This window comes from Macaca nemestrina, chromosome 17 (genome assembly GCF_043159975.1).
Source record: "Macaca nemestrina isolate mMacNem1 chromosome 17, mMacNem.hap1, whole genome shotgun sequence".
NCBI lineage: Eukaryota > Metazoa > Chordata > Mammalia > Primates > Cercopithecidae > Macaca > Macaca nemestrina.
Window position 1 is genome coordinate 20,173,409 of NC_092141.1, and position 12,926 is coordinate 20,186,334.

The window sequence follows — 12,926 nt, forward strand, 5'->3', positions numbered from 1 at the left end:
AAGGTGGGAACAAAGGTACAAAGATAGTTGTCAGGGGACCGGAAAACAATTGTTGGCATCATTCCCCTTCACCTCCTCACCCCCAACTGCCATCGCACATACAGGCAGTTCAGAATCCATCAAGAAGTGAGAGTCAGGAATCAGGCAGACTGAATCAGACTATCAGCTTTGTTAATAAGGCTAAAGTAGAGAGTAGTGCTTGGCCTAAGATCCCAGTCAGGCTAGTAACCCTTCCCTCTGAGTTAAACCTAACAGAACAAGGCATTTAGAATGCCTTGAGAGGTTTGAGAAGAAGACAGTTAGAAATGAATAAATCAATCACGTAGAGGTACTGAGGGCCAAATGGCCTCAGGGCAGTTCAGTTTTTCAGTTCTGTTTGGAGACCTAGATCAGGAATGAAGAAGAATGAGTTGGCAGTCTCTGGTTGGTGGCTGAGTAAGCAGGGCCCGAGTTGGCAGAGGGAGGTGATCCTGGGGTTTCACACTAGTCAGCGAGGTTAAGTGAGACCAGCAGGGCATGGAAGAAACCAGGAAGAGGCAGGAGTCAGGGCTTCAGCTTCTTGTGAGCTTGCAAACCCAGCTCGGAGGGAGTGTGATGCTGGGACAGCCAAAAGAGGAGCAGCTGGGGGCCAGAGAAGGGCATTGCACATCCAGAACCCTGAGGGCAGGAGAGTCGAGAGAACGGGCACACCACCAACTGTGATGAAACTTGTGGGGGATTGACGATGAGTCATTCTTCAGACTCTCCGGGACTCTTGTTCTTTCCCCAAATTAGTTGAACATCTGCTTTGGAATCAAAAGGGTAACTGCTTTTCTCTTTCTGGCTAATTAAACAAATGCAAATGTATGCATAGCCTTACTGTATCCTCACACAGCCTGGGAGGGAAGCACAGTGTGGGTGGCAGGTACATGACGCTAGAAGCAGAGGGTGTTCAGTGCTGGGGTGGGAGGACAGCAGGAGGATCTGTCCCGGTGCCAGGCATCTTCCATCCCTACAGGACCTCTCAAGGTTGTGCTACGTGACCTTCGGCGTATGAATTCACCTGGCACCACAGTATTGTTTTTAAAACTGAAAATATACCAGCGTATTGTAACTTGTAAGCCCACGAACTTCTTGTTTCTAGCCATGTACTTACAGAAAGCCCTTGCCGTTATGTTTTCACAGGGAGGGCATGATGGACCTTGTCTTATAGCTCATGAGAAGGCCAACCGCACTAACCACTCCTTGCCGGGTGTGGTATGTTTCCCTCTGTAATTAGTTCTCCCTGTGTACTTTCTTATGGTAAAATTTTATGCTTTAGAACAAAAATTAAAAAGTCACCTAAAGAGATGGTTTGGTTAACATGGAAGTCAAATTCCTCTTAGTAGAAATGAGCAGTTATAGTCAGACCTTATATATATTACAAAGAAGAGCAATATATTTCTAAACTACATGCTTATGTCACATTTCAGATTTTGTTTAGCAATTTGCATATTCATTATGATCTGCTAACCCACCTGTTTTGGAAAAACCCACTCAAACTGGGGTTTTTCCTCTGCTCTCACACCACAGCAACAGTCATCAACATGGAAAAAGACTTCTGTGACCAAATGTGTGGGGATTTCTCTCCAGAAGCAGTGGACACCAGCTGGGTGTTCTCCAGTTCAACTCTGACGCTATCTACCTGGAGAGAGCATCAGATCCCACAGGGTGAGACTCAGGCCCCAAGGCTGCCCCCTTCCGCAGACACCAGTCTCAAGTCTGGGCCTCTGGAACTTCTGACCAACTGGCTTCAAGTTGGGGTTCCCATGACTCCTTCTTTGGGTTCAACTAATTTGCTGGAGCACCTCACAAAACTCTAGGCAACACTAACTTACATTGATCAGTTTATTATAAAGGATATCGCAAAGGATACAGATGAAGAGAAGCGTAAGACAAGGGATGGGGAAAGGGCATAGAACTTCCACTCCCTTCCTGGGTGCACTACTTTCCAGAAACTTCCAGGTGTTCAGCTGTCCAGACGCTCTCTGAACTGTGACCTTTTGGGGTTTTGTGGAGGCTTCATTGCATAGGCACCACAGCCATGTAGAAATGTGATTGGACGAAAAGTACATGATCTAAACCCAGCATGCCCATCTCTCCAAGACTTTTCTTGGCCTCTCTGTGTAGCATTCCTTCCTTTAGGGTATGGGTAGGACTCTCTCTAGATTGAGGGACTTCTGACCCATAATTAGATTAGGGTCCTGTCTCGGGCAGGTGAAAGGACAGGAGAAGTTCAGAGAGAGAGATTCTGTTTCCTGAGGCCTAAAGGGCCCTGAAATTATAAGAAGAACTATAGGCATCAGGAGCCAGGAACAGGTTCCTAATGCCCATAGCCCTTGTTATAATTTGTTATCTATCTATCTATCTATCTATCTATCTATCTATCTATCTATCTATCTATCTATCTACCTACCTACCTATCTCTGTCTGTCTATCAATCAATCATAACACCATACCATCAGATAAATAATTTCCATTCATACCCATTTTCTGGTAATAAAAACTGGATCTGTGGCTGGCTAGGTGAAACTCCAAAACCCATGAAGCTTTTTACCTTTTTTACCTCTGGGAGTGTGCCCTTTCATCCAGAATCATTAAGAGTCTCCTGGGTACCCCTCTCTGAGGACTCTTATTCTAACAGCCTTTGCAAAAATTAGCCAAACATCTGTTTGAAACTCACTCAGAGTCATTTTCATCTTTGCCTTTCTCCTAGTTATTTTTAGGGTTGATAAATTTGTTTTCCAAGAGCAAACAGAGCATTTTTAAGCTTTGATTTTTGGCTAGCATTTAGGAATTCTTGTTCTGTGGAGAGCGGGCTGGATGCCCACTGAGGAACTTAGCCTGCACAGAGATTCCTTCAGTGGAAGAGCATTGGTGTGGAGTCATCCATCCGGCTCCTAGAGCTTGGCTACCCTGATACTGCCCGGTCTCCCTGCAAATGAACACCTCAAATGCCATTATAGTCGATCATCTTACTCTGTTCTTACAGAATCCAGGAGGAGAGATTTAGAGTCCCTGCAAAGGATGTCTTGTGCAGGGTTTAATTATTTCTACAATTAAGAAAGCCTTCCTCAGGTTGAATGGAATTTATTTTCTGCAATATAAGCCATGAATTTACAAATAGAGTCTGATGCTGTCAGGATACATAATGGTTGTTATGCTTAAGTAGATTTTTTTTTTTTTTTTGAGATAGAGTTTTGCCCAGGCTGTAGTGCAGTGACACAGTCACTGCTCACTGTACCTTCAACCTCCTGGGCTCAAGCAGTTCTCCCATCTCAGCCTCCCAAGTAGCTGGGACTACAGGTGCCATACCACCACACCTGGTTAATTAATTTTTTTTTTTTTGGTAGAGATAAGGGCTCTTATGTTGCCCAGGCTGGTCTTGAACTCTTGGATGCAAGTAATCCTCCTGCCTCCCAAAGTGCTGAGATTCCAGGTGTGAGCCACTGTGCCCAGTCTTAAATAGATTTTTAAAAATTACAAAACTGTTACATGTTCATAGTAAACAGTGTAGAAAAATTTAAAAAGCATAAAGAAAATTAAAATTTCCTATTATTCCACCACCTAGATAACCATTCTTTTTTTTTTTTTTTTTTGGAGATGGAATCTCACTTTGTCACCCAGGCTAGAGTACAATGGTGCAATCTCACTGAAACCTCCGCCTCCCAGGTTCAAGTGATCCTCCTGCCTCAGCCTCCCGAGGAGCTGGGACTACCGGTGCACACCCCCAGGCCCAACTGATTTTTGTATTTTTAGTAGGGACAGAGTTTTACCATACTAGCCAGACTGCTCTTGAACTCCTGTCCTAAGGTGATCCATCCACCTCGGCCTCCCAAAGTGCTGGGATTTCAGGTGTGAACCACCACACCCAGCCTAACCATTCTTAATATACAGATTTTTTTTCAGTCTTTTTTATATACCTAAATGTAAATATGAGCTCCTACTGCAAACACTTTACAATTTGTATTTTCCACCAACATATATTGTCATCATTGTTCTAGATCACTGGATATTTTATAGTATCACTTTCTATATTGAGATGCTGTAAACTCACATATATTCACATTTATATAAATGTTTACATATTTATAATATTTTTAACATATTTATAGTATATATAATATTTCTATAGAGATAGCATGTATTCACTTAAATTCACTGCCATAAAATTCATACTTTAAAAGTGAACAATATGGTGATTTGTCTGTATCTTCACAAGGTTATACAACAGTCACTGCTATCAAATTCTAGAACATTCCATTACCCCCCACCCTGAAAACCCAGGGCAGTTACCACCCTTCCATCGCTCCTTCCCTCATCCTGTGGCAGCCACTCAAGTACTTTCTGTTTGTCTGAATTCCCCTCTTCTGGACATTCCGTAGAAGTGGAATTATACAATATATGGTCTGCGTGTGGCTTCTCTTTTTTTTTTTTTTTTTTTGAGACAGGATCTTGCTCTGTCACCCAGGCTGGAGTGCAGTGCTGCAATCTCAGCTCACTGCAAACTCTGCGATCCTCCCACCTCAGCCTCCCAAGTAGCTGGGACCAAGATGTACACCACCATACCTGGTTTGTTTTTTTGGTAGACAGGATTTTGCCATGTTGGCCAGGCTGGTTTCAAACTTCTGGGCTCAAGTCATCTGCCTGCTTCAGCCTCCCAAAGTGCTGGGATTGTAGGGGTGAGCTACGGTGTCCAGCCTGTGTGGCTTCTTTTGTTCAACATAAGGTTTTCAGGGTTCATCCATGTATCGGTACGTTATTCATTTTTACTGATGGATAGTATTTCACTGTGTGGATGTACATTTTATATTTATCCATTCATCAGCTGATGGCCATTGGTTTTTTTTGTCTGCTTTATGGCTACTGTGAAGAGTGCTATTGTGAACATTTGTCTGCAAGTTTTTGCTTGAACTTCTGTTTTCAATTCTTTTGGATATATACCAAGGACTGGAGTTACTGGGTCATAATAGTAAAGGTGTGTAACTTTTTGAGGGACTCCCCAAACTGTTTTTCACGGTGGCTGTACTTTTTCACATTTACATAAGCAATGTATGAGGGTTCCAGTGTCACCACATCCTCACCAGCACTTGTTAATATCTGTCCTTTTGGCTGGAGCCATCCCAGTTGACGTGGAGTGGTATTTCCCAGTGGCTTTGATTTGCAGAATACCTAATGATTGATTTGTCTAATATGGAGCTTCTTTTCACGTGCTTGTTGGCCACTTGTATTGTATAGTCTATTTGGAGTAATATCCATTCAGATCCTTTGCCCACTTTTCAGTTGGGTTATTTGTCTTTTTGTTATTGAGTTTTAAGAGATCTTTACACATTATAGATAGTAGACCCTTATCATATATAGGATTTGCAAATGATTTCTCCCATTCTGTGGGTTATCTTTTCATTTTCATTTTGTTTAAAACTTATTTTAGGTTCAGGGGTACATGTGAAGGTTTATCACATAGGTAAACTCATGTCACAGGGGTTTGTTATACAGATTATTTCATCACCCAGGAATTAAGCCCAGTACCCAATAGTTAGCTTTTCTGTTCCTCTCCCTCCTCCAAACCTCTACCCTCTAGTGTCTGTTTCCTTCTTTGTGTTTATGAGTTCTCATCATTTAGCTCTCACTAATAAGTGAGAACATGCAGTATTCGCCTGCATTAGCTGGCGGCTGAGGATAATGGCCTCCAGCTCCATCCGTGTCCCTACAAAGGACATGTTCTTTTTTATGGCTGCATATCCTTTCATTTTCTTGACAGTATCTTTTGAAGCAAAAGGTTTTTAATTTTTGTGAAGTCCACTTTATCTAGTTTGTCTTTGCTTACTTCTGCTTTTGATGTCATCTCTAAGAAAATACTGTCTGATATAGTCATGAAGTTTTATAGCTATGTTTTCTTCCAAGAGTTGTAAAGTTTTAGCTCTTGTACTTTGAGGTGATTTTTGTATATAGTATGAGGTAGGAGTCTAACTTTGTTCTTTTGTATGTGGATATCCAGTTATTCCAGCATAATTTGTTGGAAAGACTGTCTCCCATTGGATTGTCCTAGCATCCTTGTTGAAAATCAACTGACCATAAATTTATGGGTTCACTTCTGGACTGTCAATTCTATTCCATTGGTCTATATGACTGTCTTATGTGAACATGGGATGTCTGTTTATTTACTTGATTTCTTTAGTTTTTTCAATGACATTTTGTAGTTTTCAGTGTGTAGATCTTCCACTTACTTATTCATACATATTTATAAATATTTTATAATTAAACATATTTATAAATATTTTATAAACATATAAATATTTTATTCTTTTTGATGATATTATAAATGGAATTGGTTTCTGAGTATATTTGGATTATTCATTGCAAGTGTGTAGCAATACAATGGATTGATTTTTGTAACATCTTGTGTTCTGCAGCCTTTCTGAACTCCTTTATTAGCCCTAACAGCTTTTTTTGTTGTAAATTCCTTATGATTTTATACCTACAAGAGCATGTCATCTGTAATTAGAATTAATTTTACTTTCTTACCAATCTGGATGCGTTTTCTTTCTTTTTCTTGCCTAATTGTCCAGACTGAAGCCTCTGGTATAATGTGGACGAGAAGTGGTGAGAGCAGAGACACGCTTGTCTAGTTTCTGATCTTAGGAGAAAGCTATCAGATTTTCACACTAAGTACAATGTTAGTTGTGAGTGTTTTGAGCTTGCCCTTTATCAAGTTGAGGAAGTTCACTTTTATGTCTAGTTGTTCAGTGTTTATATTATGAAAATCTGTTGGATTTTGTCTAATGCTTTTTCTGCATCTATTGAGAAGATCATATGGTTTCGTCCTTTATTCTATTACTATGGCAAATTACATTGATTTTGACCAACTTTGAATTTCTGGGATAAATTCCATTTGGTCATGGTATATAATCCTTTATGTATGTTTTTAGGTTTAGTTTGCTAGTGTTTTGTTGAGGATTTTCCTATATCTTATCTATATTGTATCTATTATCACTTTTAATGGCTGCATAAGGCTTAATTATGTGGATATACCATAATCTAACCAATTAGACTTTAAGTTATTTCTTTTCTTGCCATTGTTGTTGTTATAATCAAGGATAAGCTCATCACTCCTGCTCAGATAGCTTTGTATTCATTCATTCATGAGTATTTTTGTAGGATACATTCCTACAAATGGAATAACGGAACCAAAGGTTATGCACACATGTTTGTCTCATCTTGTCATTGACATTTTCAAGTTGTTTATAGTGGGTTTTTTTTTTTTTTCAGAGGTTTTCAATTTTCAAGTAAGTCACATCTGTTTTTTCTTTATGTATTCTGCCTTTGCCTGTAGGCTCAGAGAGGCCTCTCCTACCATATTCAGGATAATCTCCTATATTTTCTTTCTTTTTTCTTTTTTAATTTTTCGAGACAAGATTTCACTATGTTACCCAGGTTGAAGTGTGGTCTTTTATCTTTTTTCTTTTTTAGTTTTTTGGGACAGGGTCTCACTATGTTGCCCAGGCTGAAGTGCAGTGGCTATTTGCAAGCACAATCATAGTGTGCTACAGCCTTGATCTCCTGGGCTCAAGCAATCCTCCCTCCTCAGCCTCCCAAGTAGCTGAGATTACAAGCTCACCAGCTATTGTGCTCAGCTAAAACAATCCATTCTTTATCCTAGATTAGTCATGCCATCTTCGTCATAATCTAAATTCTTATTTCTGGGCTTTGCCATGATCCAGTGCTCTTCTTTGTATTCCTAAACCTTGCCATTGTAATTTTTTACTTTTCTGATCTATTTTACTATCTGGTAGTACAAATGGTTTGTGTGTGTGTGTGTGTGTATGGAATTTTCTTCTTTAGAGAAGAATCAAGTTATTTCATAGCTTCTTTTTTTTTTTTTTTTTTTTTTTTTTTTGAGACGGAGTCTTGCTCTGTCACCCAGGCTGGAGTGCAGTGGCCGGATCTCAGCTCACTGCAAGCTCCGCCTCCCGGGTTTACGCCATTCTCCTGCCTCAGCCTCCCGAGTAGCTGGGACTACAGGCGCCCGCCACCTCGCCCGGCTAGTTTTTTTGTATTTTTTAGTAGAGACGGGGTTTCACCGTGTTAGCCGGGATGGTCTCTCGATCTCCTGACCTCGTGATCCGCCCGTCTCGGCCTCCCAAAGTGCTGGGATTACAGGCTTGAGCCACCGCGCCCGGCCATTATTTCATAGCTTCTATAGAGAATAATCAATTATTCTACCAGATGAATTTTAGGATAATTTTATAAATAATTTTCATCATATTTCTAATCTGATTAGAATTTTTATTGGAATTACATCACATTTATAAAATTGTTTACAGAGAATGAATATCCATTGGGAGAGCATGGTATGCTTTTCATCCAGTCTTCTTTTTTGTCATTCAGAAAAGCATGAATTTTGGGGGGCGACTGTAACTTTCTTACCAGGTCTATTTATGGATAGTTACTATTGTAAGTAGGATTTTTTTAAACATGTGATAACTTATTTAGGTATATTATTTTATTATAAGGTTAATAATACTTATTTGAGAAAATTTAGAAGCTACAATGTGAATTTAAAAAGTAAATGACCCTCAGTCTGAGAGATAAGCACTGTTAACATTTTGTGTGTATCTTTCTATTGATAGATTTACAGTGTAATGAGGGAAGTAAGACATGATCACATGAAAGGCTTAATAATCCGAGACGCTGTTGAGTGACTAGCTTGTACTTTTTTTCTGCCTAGCTTTTTTTCTCCTTTTGGAAACTGCTTTTCCCATAATTAGTGGAGCTGCCAATCATCCAGGTCCCTCTCCACTGCGAATGGGTTGGACAGTGTATCACCTCAGGCTCTTTTCTGGGAGAGACTCTCTAATCTGGAATCTCAAATGCTAAAGACCTCTAGTCCTGCGGTGCTGCCGGGCAAGGCCTTCCTATCCTCAGAGCACCCCTGTTTGAATCATACTAGTTTAGAAGAGTGAAGTTACAGGTGATTCAAAACCATTCCTGATGACATCATTGGACCTCAAGGTCTAGCTGGCTTAAAGCCAGCCTGAATTCATCCTAGACTTTCCTAAATCAGTAAAGCCAACAAACTCACTATTTTGCTTAAGCAAACTTGAGTTAGGTGTCTGTCATTTGCAGAGTCCCTACCACTACCACCTCCTGTGTCTGTGCCATGGTGCCACATGGGGAGTCACCGAGATGAGTTAGGACCCTGTATGCCCCTTGCCCCCCAGGAGGATGGGTGTTCCTCAGTGAGAGCAGGTTCAGTGCATTGTGCCTGTTGTCTCCTTCAAGGCAAAGCGGGATGGCCATGAGAGGCAGCAGCCTTGGCCAGGTGGGGCATGGGGCTGCCGTGCCAGGCCAGACTGGCTCTGAACTGTTCTTTACTGCACTCTCTTTAGAATGACAGAGTCTGAGTCTGGAGTTAGAATTATAGTGAACATGGGGGATTCTGTGTCACAGAGGCTCTGCAAACCCATGCCACCTGCTATATAAGAGCTCTCTGCCATGCAAGAGCAGACTGGCTGCCTTCCACACCTATTATCCAGTAAAATAGCAGTAAAAATGCAGCTTGTGGCAATGACTAAGCTTAGCCCAGGCCTGCTGATGGAGTTCTTGGTGCCTGTGGATATAACACAGGTTGCTCGTTTACCTTCAGAACATTTTTTCGGTGTTTTCTGGGCAGTGTATTTGCTCCCCGTTGCAGTAGGTCATTGTCACTGGGGCTGACTCTAGGCCGTCCATAGTAGCAGGGAGCGTAGACCCCAGGTTTTGTGAGGATGCCCATATCATTTTGGAGCTCCCTGAATTCAAAATTAAGTATGAAAAGATTTATTTGGAATGAAAAAAATTACAACCAATTATTGAAGCCTAGGAGTTTCAGATGCCTACCTCTGAGATCCCTTTAGTTGGCTCACCAGGAGCCCCTGCTGCGATATGCTTCCTGGTCGCAGCCCGACTTCCCCTTCCCACCTAGAACTCACAGTGCTCACAGGGTCATGGCAAGGTGGTGGGGCACGGCTGAAGCTTCAGGGTAAATGCATTTGTGGAGAGCAGACTGAGTTTTTGTTTTTGTTTTTAAATCTGTTCAGTGTCTCAGGGAGCAATCAGCAAAAAGCTAGCCAGCCTACATCTTGAAACCCTTACATTTTGGAGACGTACAAATTAAGCATTGAGGACCAAGTAGGATGGAAATATGATTTTGCACTTTGTGCATGTGTGCGTGTAAGAAAGAGAGAGGAGAGAGAGACATTGTGAGAGGCAGGAGAGAGAGGGGGAGAGGCCATCAGAACTTGGGGAGAGCAGAGCCCGCCTGCTTCCTGAGTGAAGCGTTGCTCAAGCGCTCTCTGCCCAGCCCCCTCCGAGTGTGGTTTTCCTCCCAGGCCAGCACCAAACTCAGAATAGAGTGGCTGACTTGCTGATTGAGGTCGGCAGCTCCCGAGAAGCAGGAGAAGCAGAGTTTTGAAGTAAGTACATGGTTGGTTATTATTTAAGACAGAGATGGAAAATCTTAGGATAGCTGGGGAAGAGGTTGCTTCTGCTTTAGGTACAATGTCTTACAGACCCAGTAGATCTTGGTGTGACTAAGGCAGTATGAATACATTCTCCCGTGGTGCATGGACTGGATAAGTTAATGACACATGCATGATTTTGGGGGGGGCTGAAAAAGGATTTGAAACCCATCTTCTGATGTCTTGAAAGAAAATGGTCTTCTCGCTGCTTGTCACCTGTTTCATCTTGCAAGGAAAGGATGATTAATGCCGACTTCAAGTAAATATATGAAGTTCTTTAGAAAAGAAGCGCTGTGAGTACTAATTAGTAGCAGTGTGTAGATTATTTTCCCATCCAGGGTGAATAGGGCTGCTTCTGTGCATTCTTTTTGCCAAGTGTGGGATGTCTAAGGTCCTGTGAAGAGAACCACCCACTTAACTAGTGCTTAGCCCCTGGAACGTTCTCGAGTCATCTCCCCTTGGAGATCAGCACTGTAGTGTGCCCTGTCATCTGGCAGAGGGTCTGATAATGTCCCAGTGCTCAACATCTGGGCAATACATGCGTCGTGTTAGGGTCTGAAATGAGATGCTTGTGAAACCCAGATGGCAGAATTTCAAGCAATAATATGATAAAGTTGGCGGCTTTTCTGAGAAGTTATTTATTATATGGTTGCTTGAGACCGTTTTCCTCCATACCCCCTCACAGGGCTGAAGATACCTTAAAATCTCTCTTACCCACTCTGTTTCTAGAAATTAAGTTTTTGCTTTTTATTTCCTTATCCCACTGACTCTAGTTTCCTATTGGAATAAAATGTTTAGCTTAGCGGTGCAGGAGGTCCACACTAAGTTTTCTTGGGAAATGTGGCTTCTGCCCCTTCTCGATAGAATGCGAAGGTGCTGCTCCTGCTGCAGAACTCACTGGTGTGGCTGCTTCTGCTCCTTTACAGCTCAGCTCCGTGGACTCTGTGTCTCTGTGGTTCTGTTTTAGAGTAGCCGTGTTTCACTTCCTTTAACCTTTCCTTTACCAAGTGAGTTAACATGCAAGGCTGTCCAAACGGAGGAGCCCCCAAGGCAGGAGAGGGGGTGCAAAATAAGCAATACTAAACTCATTTGAAAACGTGAAATTGAAATAAACCACCACTTGTGAAGTATCATTCCTCATTCCAATTTTATTTTTCCAATGTGTTAACTTTTTTTTTTTTTCAGACGGAACCTCGCTGTTGTCACCCAGGCTGGAGTGTGGTGGCTTGATCTCTGCTTACTGCAACCTCTGCCTCCCGAGTTCAAGTGATTCTCCTGTCATAGCCTCCTGAATAGCTGGGACTACAGGCGCATGCCACCACGCCCAGCTAATTTTTGTATTTTTAGTAGAGACAGGGTTTCACCACGTTGTCCAGGCTGGTCTCGAACTCCTGACCTCAGGTGATCCACCTGTCTTGGCCTCCCAAAGTGCTGGGATTACAGGTGTGAGCCCCCGCACCCGGCCGCATTACGTTAACTTTTTTTTTTTTTAAATGATCAAAGTAATTTTGAGCTCTCACTGTATGACATCATCTCATTTGATTCTCCCAGCAGCCCCATGAGGTAGCTACCTTTATGGTCTTCAGTTTATAGCTGAGGATGCAGAGGCCTAGAGAGGTTATGTAACTTGGCAGAGGTCAGAGAGATGGGTGGACAGGTAGGTGAGTGGTGCAGCCAGGATGGGAACGCAAGTATCTCTCAATCCAGAGCTCGTGCTCTGATATGGCATTTCAGTAAATTCGGAAATTGGAGAAAATAGTAACTTAATCCCACACCCTAAACCAACTGTTAAAATTTCTGTATTTCTTGCTGGGTGCGGTGGCTCGCACCTGAAATCCCAGCTACTCAGGAGGAGAAGAAGAAGGATTGCTTGAGACCAGGAGTTCGAGACCAGCCTGGGAAACATAGCAAGGTCACTGTCTCCAAAATAAAAAGAAAAAAAAATTAGCCAGGGCTGGGCACGGTAGGTCATGCCTGTAATCCCAGTACTTTGGGAGGCTGAAGCAGGTAGATTGCTTGAGCTCAGGAGTTCAAGACCAGCCTGGGCAACATAGTGATAGCTCATCTCTACAGAAAAATCAAAACACAAGCTGGGTGTGGTGATATGCACCTGTAGCGCCAGCTACTCAGGAGGCTGATGTAAGAGGATCGCTTGAAATCAGGAGGTTGAGGCTGCAGTGAGCTGTGATCATGCCACTGCATTTTACCTTGGCCAACAGAGCAAGACCCTGTCTCAAAAAAATAAAAATTAAAATAAGAAAATAAATAATTAGCCAGGTGTGGTGTTGCATGCCTGTAGTCCCAGCTACTCCAGAGGATCACTCGTGCCTAGGAATTCGAGGTTACAATGAACTATGATCTCACCACTGCATTTCACTCTGAGTGACGGAGTGTGATCCTGTCTCTAAA

The 12,926-nt window shown here is 42.2% G+C and overlaps 1 protein-coding gene across 8 annotated transcripts in view; it reads left to right on the forward strand.

Moving 5' to 3' along the window:
- The window catches only part of LOC105493330 (sperm antigen with calponin homology and coiled-coil domains 1), a 316,001-nt gene that overhangs the window by 57,881 nt on the left and 245,194 nt on the right, over nucleotides 1-12,926 (forward strand). For 2 of the 8 annotated variants that reach the window (XM_011760896.3, XM_011760895.2), the window contains exon 1: nucleotides 10,085-10,472. The exons of 1 other annotated variant lie outside the window; for it this stretch is intronic. The gene's annotated coding sequence lies outside the window, so the exon portion shown is untranslated. Of the gene's footprint in view, nucleotides 1-1,466; nucleotides 1,690-10,078; nucleotides 10,473-11,767; nucleotides 11,784-12,926 lie in introns of those variants that run through there. 5 more of the 8 variants (XM_071082511.1, XM_011760892.3, XM_011760897.3 and 2 more) reach the window with 5 other exon arrangements.